Source organism: Eublepharis macularius, chromosome 7 (genome assembly GCF_028583425.1).
Source record: "Eublepharis macularius isolate TG4126 chromosome 7, MPM_Emac_v1.0, whole genome shotgun sequence".
NCBI lineage: Eukaryota > Metazoa > Chordata > Lepidosauria > Squamata > Eublepharidae > Eublepharis > Eublepharis macularius.
Window position 1 is genome coordinate 12,529,372 of NC_072796.1, and position 12,194 is coordinate 12,541,565.

Sequence of the window (12,194 nt, forward strand, 5' to 3'; positions counted from 1 at the left end):
AGTCCCAGACAGGGATCCTTTGTTTGATCCGTATGCGTCTCCCGACAATCCACAAGTGCAACCCCAAGAACTTCAAACACCTGCACCAGCAGGGAACGGAGCTTCAACTACTACCCCGCCTCTCATCGATCTCGGCAGTGGGGAGGAAAAGCCGACGGCCTCCAAGCCGACGGCCACCACCATCCCCTTGTTCTCGTTACCTACACCTTCGGAGTGGGGACCCAGACCCCGAGAAACGAGAGAGCGCAGGACCAGTGGGGTGCACCAGCGATTACCCATGGACGGGCGTCGAAGCCTAGAGACAGTCCCTGAATTGGACAGTAGCCAACCATGGCTGTTTTGGAATAGGACGACCGAGCAAACAGAATGGGACACGTCCCGCCGCGGCATCCTAAGTTGGGATTATTCGGAACTCACTCCGTGGTCGGAGCAACCAGAGGTTTCCGAACAAAGTTGGGTGCAGATGCAAAATCGCACCCTTGCTGTGGATTCCGGCATTTCGGCAGTTACGGGACTAGCCAAAGGAATTCTAGCAGCGAGATCGCAAGGCGATCAGGGAGACCCCCCACCTTGGGGGCCAATTTCCCCGGTGGTAGCAGTCGCAGGGGGCTCCACGACGGACCAACCGGGTCCCAGTAGAATTCAATTGCTGGAAGCTAGGTTGGTCGATATGAAAGAAAGCCTAGCTCATGCCATACATCTACTCTCATTGATGGTGGCGGGAGAGAGACCATCACCAGAAGAGATGGCTATACAAATAGCCACCCTACAAAGCGTAATTTCCAATCCGAGGGAACCTGCCCCGTTGCAGCTGCCGCCCTCGAATAACCCAGGGAAGGAAGATGAAGAGGGGTCCTGCACCACTAGCCAGTGCCCTGACGAGCCTTCCGAATCGGAAGAAGAGGGGGAACCCTGCCCTGGAGAGACGGGAGAGACTCCAACGGAAACCCCTAGACCGGACGAGGTTCCGTATTCCGGGGATACTCCACTGGAAGTTCCAGGAGGGGGTGGAGAGGAACCAACCCGCCCGACAGAGTCGCCGGTGATACCCCCTCCAACTTCCCCTATAACGGTCCGGCCGGACCAGTTAGAAGAGCCTCCAGCTCCCCCAAGGGAGGGAACGCCACACCAAACTCCAGTAATCATCCCCATACAACAAATCCCAGGGGAGGATCAACCAGTGCAGGTCGTACCACGAGAACAACCTCCAGGTCCCAGATCAACGACGCCGGGAGGGGCAAGCCCGCGCGGCCCAGCACCCATCAGGCCTTCGCCGCAGCGGCCCCTCCCGCTTCGACCACAGCTAATACCACTACAGCAGCCGGTAAGATTACCTCCAACGCAACTGGTATTACCACCTCCCGATCAACCACTACGGCCTATGCCACTTCGACCCCACTGACCCGCACCGCAGCGACCAATCATGGCCCAACCTGTTCGGCCACCTCCAGCCCAACCGTTAGGGCCAGCACAACCGGTGCTGCCGCCGCCAGCACAACCGGTGCTGCCGCCGCCAGCCCAACCGGTGATACCGCCGCCAGCACAACCGGTGCTGCCGCCGCCGGCCCAACCGCTGCCGACACCGCCTGCTCAGCCGGTGATGCCACCACCAGCACAACCGGTAAGGCCCCCTCCGATACACCCCGTCCCGTATCTACCACCGCAGCCGGGGGCCCCCGGGCAACCATTACTGCCGCAACAGCCATGGCCCCAACAGCCTCCTCCCGCGCTGCAGGCGCCACTAACTATTCCAATGGACTATTACCCCGCACCAGCCCCAAGGCAAGACCTTCCAATGGGCTGGGTGAAACTGGAAGCTACTTTTGACGGAGATCCCTCGAAACTGGGATTTTTCCTGGTACAAGTAGTACAGTTCTTCAACCGATGGGGACATCTTTTTGGGAGTGAGGCCAGCCAGATTGAACATCTCGGTTCACGATTACAAGGCAAAGCGGCAGACTGGTATGTAGGACTATACAATATTGGGGCCCCAGAACTCAATACCTTACAAGGGTTGGTGGATGCTATCCGGGCACAATACGAAGACCCCTTAGAAGAAACCAGAGCCCGAACAGAATTGCAAGCTATTAGACAAGGCAGCATGTCGGCGAGAGACTATGTTACAAAGTTCCGACAGCTAGCCGCTAAATGCCCTAGATGTGAAGAATCCACTAAAATAATTCTGTTCAAACAAGGGCTGAACCCGAGACTTCTGGATAGAGCCCTCATGCAAGATAATCCTCCTACTCTGTTGGGATGGATTCAACTCACATGTGAAGTTGAAAATCGCATATTGGAAGTCCGTTTAGTTGAACAACAACAACAAACGGGACAAAAACGCTCCTTAACTTTGCAGAAGGGAGGACGAGGTCCTGGATATGCTACCCGCGGAGTGAGGGATGCTAGATGGCAACAGGGTTTGTGTTTGCAATGCGGGCAAGCCGGCCACTTTGCGGCACAATGCCCATGTCGGCCTGTGCAAAGACCTCCGCTCCAACTACGGCGTCCAACCCCTGCTCCATTCCCCACGTTGCAACGCCCAACACCAGCTCCCAGATCGGGTAGAGGCCGCAGCATCTCCCAGCGACCTGCCCCAGACAGGGGATTGGAGGCAGAAGAACTTATGGAATACGACCCCGCTACCCCAAATGTAGAGGGGAATCCAGAAAGCCCCCAGTCGGGAAACGAAATGGATCTGTCGTAAAAGGGCCCAAACGACAGATCCACCCCCGACCCGTCCCAACCAGGGACCGGCCGCATGGGTCCATATTATTCATGCCAGTGACTTTGCTAAACCCCGAAAGAAAGATGCACATCCGTGTACAAGCCCTCATTGACTCAGGCTGTTCAAGAGACATCATCGCCCCAGCCCTAGTCAATGGACTAGTATTGCCAATCCGGGAATTACAAAACCCAGTCATTTTCGAACAAATGGATGGCACCAACATGAACCCCGTCACTACAGAAACAGTCCCAGTGGTGATGGGCATGGGACAACACTGGGAAAAAAGGTCGTTTGTCATCAGTACAACAGCCAAATACCCGTTAATTCTGGGCAGCAAGTGGCTATGCGATCACAACCCCTACATAAATTGGGCAGAAGGAAGTATCGCCTTCACCCACGCCAACTGTGAAAGCCATCGTTGGAACCAGAATTGGGGTAGTGATCCAACTCACACCGAAAAGGCTCTTCTCACCCAAGAAGAAATAAATCAAATACCCGAATACTACTGGTCCTATTTGAAGGCTTTCTCCGAGGAAGAAGCTGATACTCTACCCCCGCACAGACGAACTGATTGCGCCGTCGAGATCTTACCAGGAGCCTCACTACCCAAAGGCCGACTCTATCCTATGAGTCTCCATGAACGGGAAGAACTCCGTAAATTCATTGACACTAATCTTCAGAGAGGGTTCATCCGTCCAGCCAATAGTCCCCATGCAGCCCCGGTACTCTTCGTGAAGAAAAAAGACGGGGGACTCCGACTGTGCACGGACTTTAGGGGACTTAATGCTGTGTCGACCAACAACGCCTATCCCATCCCGCTCGTCCGGGACCTTCTCAACGTCGTGGCGCAAGGTAAGATCTTTACAAAATTAGATTTAAAAGATGCTTACTTCCACGTTCGTATCAAGGAGGGAGATGAGTGGAAAACCGCATTTAATACACCCCTCGGACAATATGAATACTTAGTTATGCCTTTTGGATTGACGGGAGCCCCATCTGTATTCATGTCCATGATAAATGAAGTACTACATGAGTTTCTATATAAAGGAGTGGTGGTGTATCTTGATGATGTGTTAATCTACTCAGACTCAGAGGAGGACCACATTCAACTGGTTCAAAAGGTTCTGGCCACTCTAATGAGTAATAAGTTGCCCATCAAGCTATCTAAATGTGAATTCCATAAAACTGAACTCACTTACCTGGGTTACTGTATATCCCAACAGGGTTTAAAAATGGATCCAACCAAAATACAAGCGATCCAAGAATGGCAAACTCCCACTATCCGTAGAGAACTGCAGTCTTTCTTGGGATTTGCCAACTTTTACAGGGAATTCATTGCAAATTTCGCACAGATCACGCTTCCCCTAACAGAACTGTTAAAAACCAAAAATAAACGGGACCAAGCGAAAAAACCCTCCTCCAAATTGATGTGGACACCTGATTGCCAAACAGCCTTTGAATGCTTAAAAATGCAATTTGTAACAGAACCCATTCTCCGCCACCCCGATGAAAATTACCCCTTCATAGTGCAGGTCGACGCCAGCGATACTGCAATTGGAGGAGTGTTATTGCAGAAGGGGGAGGACGGGACGCTTCGACCTTGTGCATTCCTATCAAGAAAGTTTTCTGAGGCAGAAAGAAATTGGAATGTGTGGGAGAAGGAAGCCTTTGCAGTGAAAGCGGCCCTTACAAACTGGCGGCATTGGTTGGAGGGGGCACGCCACCCCTTCGAGGTTTGGACAGATCATAAAAACTTGGAGGCCCTCCGAAGTCCCCGCCGGTTAAATGCCAAGCAATTACGGTGGGCGGAATTTTTCTCCAAATTCAATTTCACTTTGAACTACCTCCCGGGCAAAACCAACTTTCTTGCAGACGCCCTATCGCGCATGCCCCAACATGGAAGTAAACGGGAGGAGACTATAGATACAGTCTTCTCACCTACGCAATTGGGAGGCGTGGTAACTACACGCAGCCGCGCAATCCAACCCCTTCAGCACGGCCAAGAATGGAAATCGAAACTTAAGGCTGAGGTGGAAAAGGAGGGGGATAAGATGCCCAAATCCAAGCTAAAACAATCCCCGCAGGGGGATTGGTTATCGGGAAACAGATTCTATGTACCCGACAGTCTACGAAAAGAGGTCTTACAGCGGTGTCATGATGCCCCCACCGCAGGACACTATGGGTACTTGAAAACGCTACATTTAATACAACGGCAGTTCTGGTGGCCGGGCATGCGCAAAGACATTTCCCAATACGTCGCCTCCTGCCCCATTTGCCTCAGCGCCAAAACCCGCAAGGGAAAACCTCCGGGTCTATTGCAACCCTTGGAAACGCCCAGCAAACCGTGGGAAACGATATCCATGGACTTCATCACTGATTTACCAATATCCAAGGGACATAACTGCATTTTAGTGGTAGTGGATCTGTTTTCCAAGCAAGCCCACTTCATTCCATGTACCACTATACCCACCGCTCGAAAACTGGCAGATCTATTTTTAAAACACGTTGTAAAATTACATTCTTTTCCGTCCAAGGTAATTTCGGATCGCGGCAGACAATTCGTTGCCAACTTCTGGCGGGAGCTTTTACAGATGTTAAATATTGAACAAGGAATCAGTTCAAGCCATCACCCACAAACCGACGGGCAGTCGGAAAAAACTAATCAGATCTTAGAGCAATTCCTTCGTTGCTACATCAACTTCCAACAAGATAATTGGGTGGATCTCCTCCCTCTAGCAGAGTTTTCATACAACAACAGTGTACATGCCTCTACAGGAGAAGCCCCTTTCAAAGTTGTGTATGGGACCCACTTTAACCCTTTTCCGCTGGACGTTCCCCCTTCCTTTTCTCCGACTTCGCCAGATGTATCTTCCTGGTGGGGGGAGGCAGCCCAACAATGGACTCTCATTAAAAAACACCTCGAGAAAGCCAAACAGGATTACAAAAAATACGCCGATCGCCACCGTGCGGCCGAATGGGATTTGCAACCTGGAGATCATGTTTATATATCCACCAAAAATCTAAAACTAGCACAAGTCAGCCGCAAACTAGCCTTAAAATTCCTCGGACCTTTTACAGTGCGCAAAGTGATCAACAAAGTGACTGTTGCTGTAAATTTACCCAAAAACCTGAGCCATGTACATGATACATTCCATGTCAGCCTGTTGAAGAAGGCTCCAACAGATGATAAATGGCATGTCAAAGCTCCACCCATTCCAACGTTGATAGATGATCAAATACACTATGAGGTACAACAAATTCTGGACTCTAAAATCAAACGCAATCAGTTGTTTTACCTCATCAGGTGGAAGGACTTTGACTCTGGGTTCGATGAGTGGGTGAATTCTGTACATGTTCATGCTCCTAGATTAACCAAAGCTTTTCATACTCGCTATCCATATAAACCTGGGGGGGATTTATTTTAAGGGGGGCAGAATGTCAGGTTCAGTGGGTATATGAGCTGTACTGTCTCCATTTTCTAATGCTTCTAGTGTTTAAGTGTTTTCCCCACAGGTGCACAAGTTCCCAAGCAGACTTCTCACCGAACGAGATTGTTTTGTCTAACAACATCCCATCCCAGATTGGCCTTGACAGAGTCCAGCTTCCCAAGACTGAAAGATGTTGTTTTGAGAACTGTGGGGGGAGGCTGGCTCAGCTGGGAACTGTTACTTTGTACCTCATGCTTTGCTCTTCATTGGTAACAATGCTCTTGTACCATCCTGGATCTCCTATTCAGGACAGTGGACTATAATGGGACATTTCTACAGTAAAGTTTCCTTATTCAAACAATGGACTCTTGTTTGCTTGTAGAGGAGAACCTGTAGGAAGGATATTATTTAGCCACAGTCTGACACTAGGGCCCGGACTGAATTGCAGTCTATTAGGCAAGGCAGCATGTCGGCTAGGGACTATGTTACAAAATTCCAACAGCTTGCTGCCAAATGCCCAATGTGTGAGGAATCCACCAAAATCATTTTATTCAAACAGGGATTGAATCCTAAATTGTTGGACAGAGCTCTCATGCAAGATAACCCTCCTACGCTGTTAGGATGGATCCAGTTAACTTGCGAAGTAGAAAATCGCATGCTAGAAGTTCGTTTAGTGGAACAACATCAACAACCCGCGGGCCAAAGGCGCTCCTCAGTTCTCGTTCGCGGGGGCCGAGGGGCTGGATACGCTACTCGTGGAGCGAGAGATGCTAGATGGCAACAAGGTTTGTGCTTGCAGTGTGGTCAAAGCGGCCACTTTGCAGCGCAATGTCCGTACCGGCCTGTGCAAAGACCTCCGTTCCAACTAAGACGTCCAGCCCCCGCAACCTACTCTGCGCCACCGTGCCCAACACCAGCTCCCAGATCAGCGAGGGGCAGAGGAGCTCCTCGGAAGAAACTCCCCGAGAGAGGGTTAGAGTTGGAAGAAGTAATGGAGTATGATTCCACAGCTCTAACCGGGGAGGAGAATCCAGAAAGTCCCGCTTCGGGAAATGAAATGGATCTGTCGTAAAAGGACCCAAACGGCAGATCAAACCTCAGTCCGTTCCTGCTTTGAACAGACCTCCAGGGTCCATACTCTTCATACCCGTAATATTAGTAAATCCAGATAGAAAAATGCACATCCGCATGCAAGCTCTAATAGATTCGGGCTGCTCAAGAGACATTATTGCCCCAGTCTTGGTGGATGGATTAGTGCTTCCTGTACAAGAATTGCAAACACCCGTTATTTTTGAGCAAATGGACGGCACTAATATGAATCCAGTCACTACCGAAACCACTCCGGTCGTAACCGGCATGGGGCACCATTGGGAGGTAAGATCGTTCGTTATTAGTGCCACCGCCAAATACCCCTTGATCCTGGGAAGCCGATGGTTGTGCGATCACAACCCCTATATAAACTGGGCAGAAGGAAGCATTACGTTCAGCCATGACGCCTGCAAAAATCACTGTTGGAATCAAAATTGGGGTGTCAATCCTACCCACAAAGAATCAGCTCTCCTCAGCCAGGAAGAAATTAACCAAATACCCAAGGAATATAGAGCCTACATCCAAGCCTTCACAGAAGAAGAGGCCAATACCTTACCTCCACATAGGAGGACAGACTGTGCCGTGGAAATTTTACCAGGCGCCTCGCTGCCTAAGGGCCGCCTATACCCCATGAGCCCCAACGAAAGAGAAGAACTCCGCAAATTCATTGACACAAATCTTCAAAGAGGATTTATACGACCCGCTAACAGCCCGCATGCTGCACCAGTGCTCTTTGTCAAAAAGAAAGATGGGGGATTAAGACTGTGCACGGATTTTCGGGGACTTAACGCTGTATCATCCAGCAACGCATACCCCATCCCGCTCATCAGAGACCTTCTCAACGTCGTGGCTCAAGGTAAGATCTTTACAAAATTAGACTTAAAAGATGCCTACTTCCACATTCGTATCAGAGCAGGGGATGAATGGAAGACCGCTTTTAACACACCCCTCGGCCAGTATGAATATTTAGTTACGCCGTTTGGTCTAGCTGGGGCCCCGTCGGTTTTCATGTCCATGATCAATGAAGTCTAACACGAATTTTTGTACAAAGGAGTGGTGGTTTACCTAGATGATGTTTTAATCTATTCAGAATCTGAGGCGGAACACGTAGAACTTGTCAAAAAAGTCCTAACCACCCTAATGTGTAACAAACTGCCCATCAAACTATCGAAACGTGAATTTCACAAAACAGAACTCACTTATTTAGGCTACTGCATCTCCAAAGATGGTTTGAAAATGGATCCGAGCAAAGTACAAGCAATCCAAAGTTGGCAAACTCCTACTACTCGCAAGGAACTACAATCCTTTTTAGGTTTCACCAACTTCTATAGAGAGTTCATTGCAAACTTTGCTCAACTTATGCTCCCCCTAACTGAACTGTTAAAAACTAAAGACAAGGGGGATAATGCCAAAAAGCCGAGTGCCAAATTGCCTTGGACACAGGAATGCCAAGAGGCATTCGACCTTCTCAAAATGCAGTTTGTTTCCGAACCCGCCCTCCAACACCCCGACGAGAATCGCCCCTTTGTAGTGCAAGTCGATGCCAGCGACACCGCAATTGGGGGCGTACTTTTGCAGAAGGGGGAGGACGGGAAACTCAAGCCCTGTGCCTTCCTATCCCGGAAATTTTCTGAAGCAGAGAGAAATTGGAATGTATGGGAAAAGGAGGCATTTGCTGTAAAAGCAGCTCTCACTACCTAGAGGCATTGGTTAGAGGGAGCCCATCATCCATTCGAGGTCTGGACGGACCATAAAAATTTAGAAGCCCTACGCAGCCCTCGGAGACTAAATGCCAAACAGCTGCGCTGGGCAGAATACTTTTCCAAATTCAATTTCACTTTGAACTTTTTGCCGGGCAAAACAAACTTTCTGGCTGATGCCCTCTCGCACATGCCCCAACACAAAAGCAAAAGGGAGGAGACTATAGACACCATCTTTTCACCTACGCAATTAGGGGGTGTGGTAACAACGCGCAGTCGCACTGCCCAGCCCCCTCAACCCGATCAGGGGTGGAGGTTGAAGCTGAAAGCTGAAGTGGAAAAGGAGGGGGAAAAGGTGCCCAAAGACAAACTGCAACAATCGAAACAAGGGGAATGGCTTTGGGGGGACCGCTTTTATGTACCCGACAGTTTAAGAAAAGAAGTCTTGCAGCGCTGTCACGATGCCCCTACGGCAGGACACTATGGGTACTTAAAGACGCTTCATTTAGTACAGCGTCAATTTTGGTGGCCAGGCATGCGCAAAGACATTTCCCAATATGTAGCATCCTTCCCCATTTGCCTCAGTGCCAAATCCCGCAAAGGCAAGCCTCCCGGATTGTTACAACCATTAGAGACACCGAGCAGACCGTGGGAAGTAATATCCATGGACTTTATCACTGATTTACCCCCCTCCAAAGGTCACAACTGTATCCTGGTGGTAGTGGATTTATTCTCCAAGCAAGCACACTTTATACCTTGCACCACTATACCTTCAGCTAGAAAACTGGCGGATATTTTTCTGAAACACATTGTAAAATTACATTCTTTTCCGTCTAAGGTGATTTCGGATCGCGGCGGACAGTTCGTTGCCAACTTCTGGTGGGAGCTTTTACAAATGCTAGATATTGAACAAGGTTTAAGTTCAAGCCATCATCCTCAAACCGACGGACAGTCGGAAAAAACTAATCAAATCCTGGAGCAATTTCTTCGCTGTTATATTAACTTCCAACAAGATAATTGGGTCGATTTGCTCCCCCTGGCAGAATTCTCTTACAATAACAGTGTGCACGCCTCCACGGGAGAAACTCCTTTCAAAGTCGTTTATGGCTTCCACTTCAAACCCTTCCCGTTTGAAGCACTCCCCCCTTCTACGGCGGCTTCCAGAGACGTAACGGAATGGTGGGGGGAAGCTGCTCAACAATGGACTCAAATTAAAAAACATCTCGATAAAGCCAAAGAGGATTACAAACGATACGCCGACCGCCACCGTGCGGCTGATTGGGATTTACAACTGGGCGATCTTGTCTATCTCTCCACAAAGAATCTGAAAGTAACTCAAACCAGCCGTAAGCTCGCATTAAAATTTCTTGGACCCTTTCCTGTTCGTAAAGTGATCAACAAAGTGACTGTTGCCTTGGATTTACCAAAGAATCTGCGCCACGTACACGATACGTTTCACATTAGTCTGTTGAAAAGAACTCCTCCTGCAGACCAATGGCACATCCGTGCCCCCCCAATCCCAACTTTAATTGATGATCAAACTCATTACGAAGTACAGCAAATTTTGGACTCTAAACTAAAAAGAAACCAGCTGTTTTACCTTATCAGATGGAAGGACTTTGACTCTGGGTTTGATGAGTGGGTGAATCCTGTACATGTTCATGCTCCTAGACTAGTTAAGGCATTCCATTCTCGCTACCCACACAAACCTGGGGGGGGGCATCTTAGAGGGGGCAGAATGTCAGGTTCAGAATGCTCTCATGTATGTTCTTGCCTAACCGACTCCATCTTTAATCCTCTCAGTGTTTAAGTGCTTTCCTTACAGGTGCCAAGGTTCCCAGGCAGCTATCTCACAGAGAAGGATTGTTTTGGCTACCGCTGTTCCATCAAGAACCGGCCTTGAGAGACTTTCGCTTTCCTAGCTTCAAAGGAATTGTTTTGAGAACTATGGGGGGAGGTTGGGCCTGCTGGGATCTGTTACTTTGTACCTCATGCTTTGCCTGTCATTGGTAACAATGCATATGTACCATCCTGAATATTGTATTCAGGCCAGTGGACTATAATGAACTAATTCTTCAGTAAAAACCTTTTGGAAACAATGGACTGTTGTCTGATTGCAGAAGGTAGTCTGGAGTAAGGACATTATCTAGCCACAGCTCTGACATGATTCTGGATTCCTCCTTGTCTATGGAGGGCCAGATCGCGGCTGTGGCTTAGGCGGCCTTTTTCCACCTTCGGCAGGCCCGGCAAATGGTGCCCTACCTCTTGGGCCAAGACCTAATGACAGTGATCCATGCAACGGTCACCTCCAGGTTAGACTACTGTAACTCATTCTACGCAGGGCTGCCCTTGGGCTTGATCCGGAAACTTCAACGGGTCCAGAATGCTGCTGCGCGTGTCCTAACTGGAGCTTCATGTAGGACACACATCGTGCCTATCTTGCAGCAGCTTCACTGGCTCCCAGTAGAATTCTGGATCCAGTTCAAGGTGTTGGTTTTGACCTATAAAGCCCTAAACAGACTGGGGCCAGCATACCTAACGGACCATCTCTCCCTGTATGTGCCCCAGAGAGCACTTCGTTCAACCAGAAAACATCTACTGGTGGTCCCTGGCCCTAGGGAGGCTTGTCTGGCCTCTACCAGGGCCAGGGCCTTTTCGGTCCTGGCTCCAACCTGGTGGAACTCTCCGTCTGAGGACACTCGGGCCCTCCAGGATCTTGTATCATTTAGATGGGCCTGTAAGACAGAGATGTTCCGCCAGGCATATGGTGGAGGCTAATTTTCGCCCATCATTGCTGAGCCTTCCACCGGTCTCCCTCTACAAGGGGTATTGAGAGTCCATTCCTGCTGATTGCCCCAAAAGGGGCACAGTATTTTATCTGTTTTTATAATTGATTTAAAGTTGTATTTTAATCCATGTTGTACCTCACCCTGAGCCTGCTTGCGGAGAGGGCAGGTTAAAAATAAAATAAATAAATAAAGTGCTAACAGTGTGCAAATGGCCAAATGCATTTACAAAGAACAAGTATGATAGTAATAAATTCAACTGTAATATACATATGAAATTAGCAAACCAGCAGAATCAATTAAGAAATATAGTTGTTTCTCACAAAAGTCCAACGGGTGAAATGTCCATATGCAAATAATTATTTTCCTTATTCCTTAGTAGGAGATGATTTTTGTTATGAAGAATTAATGACTGTGACCATCAGGGGTTTACATATTTACTCTGACAGTGCAATCGCTAGGTCTA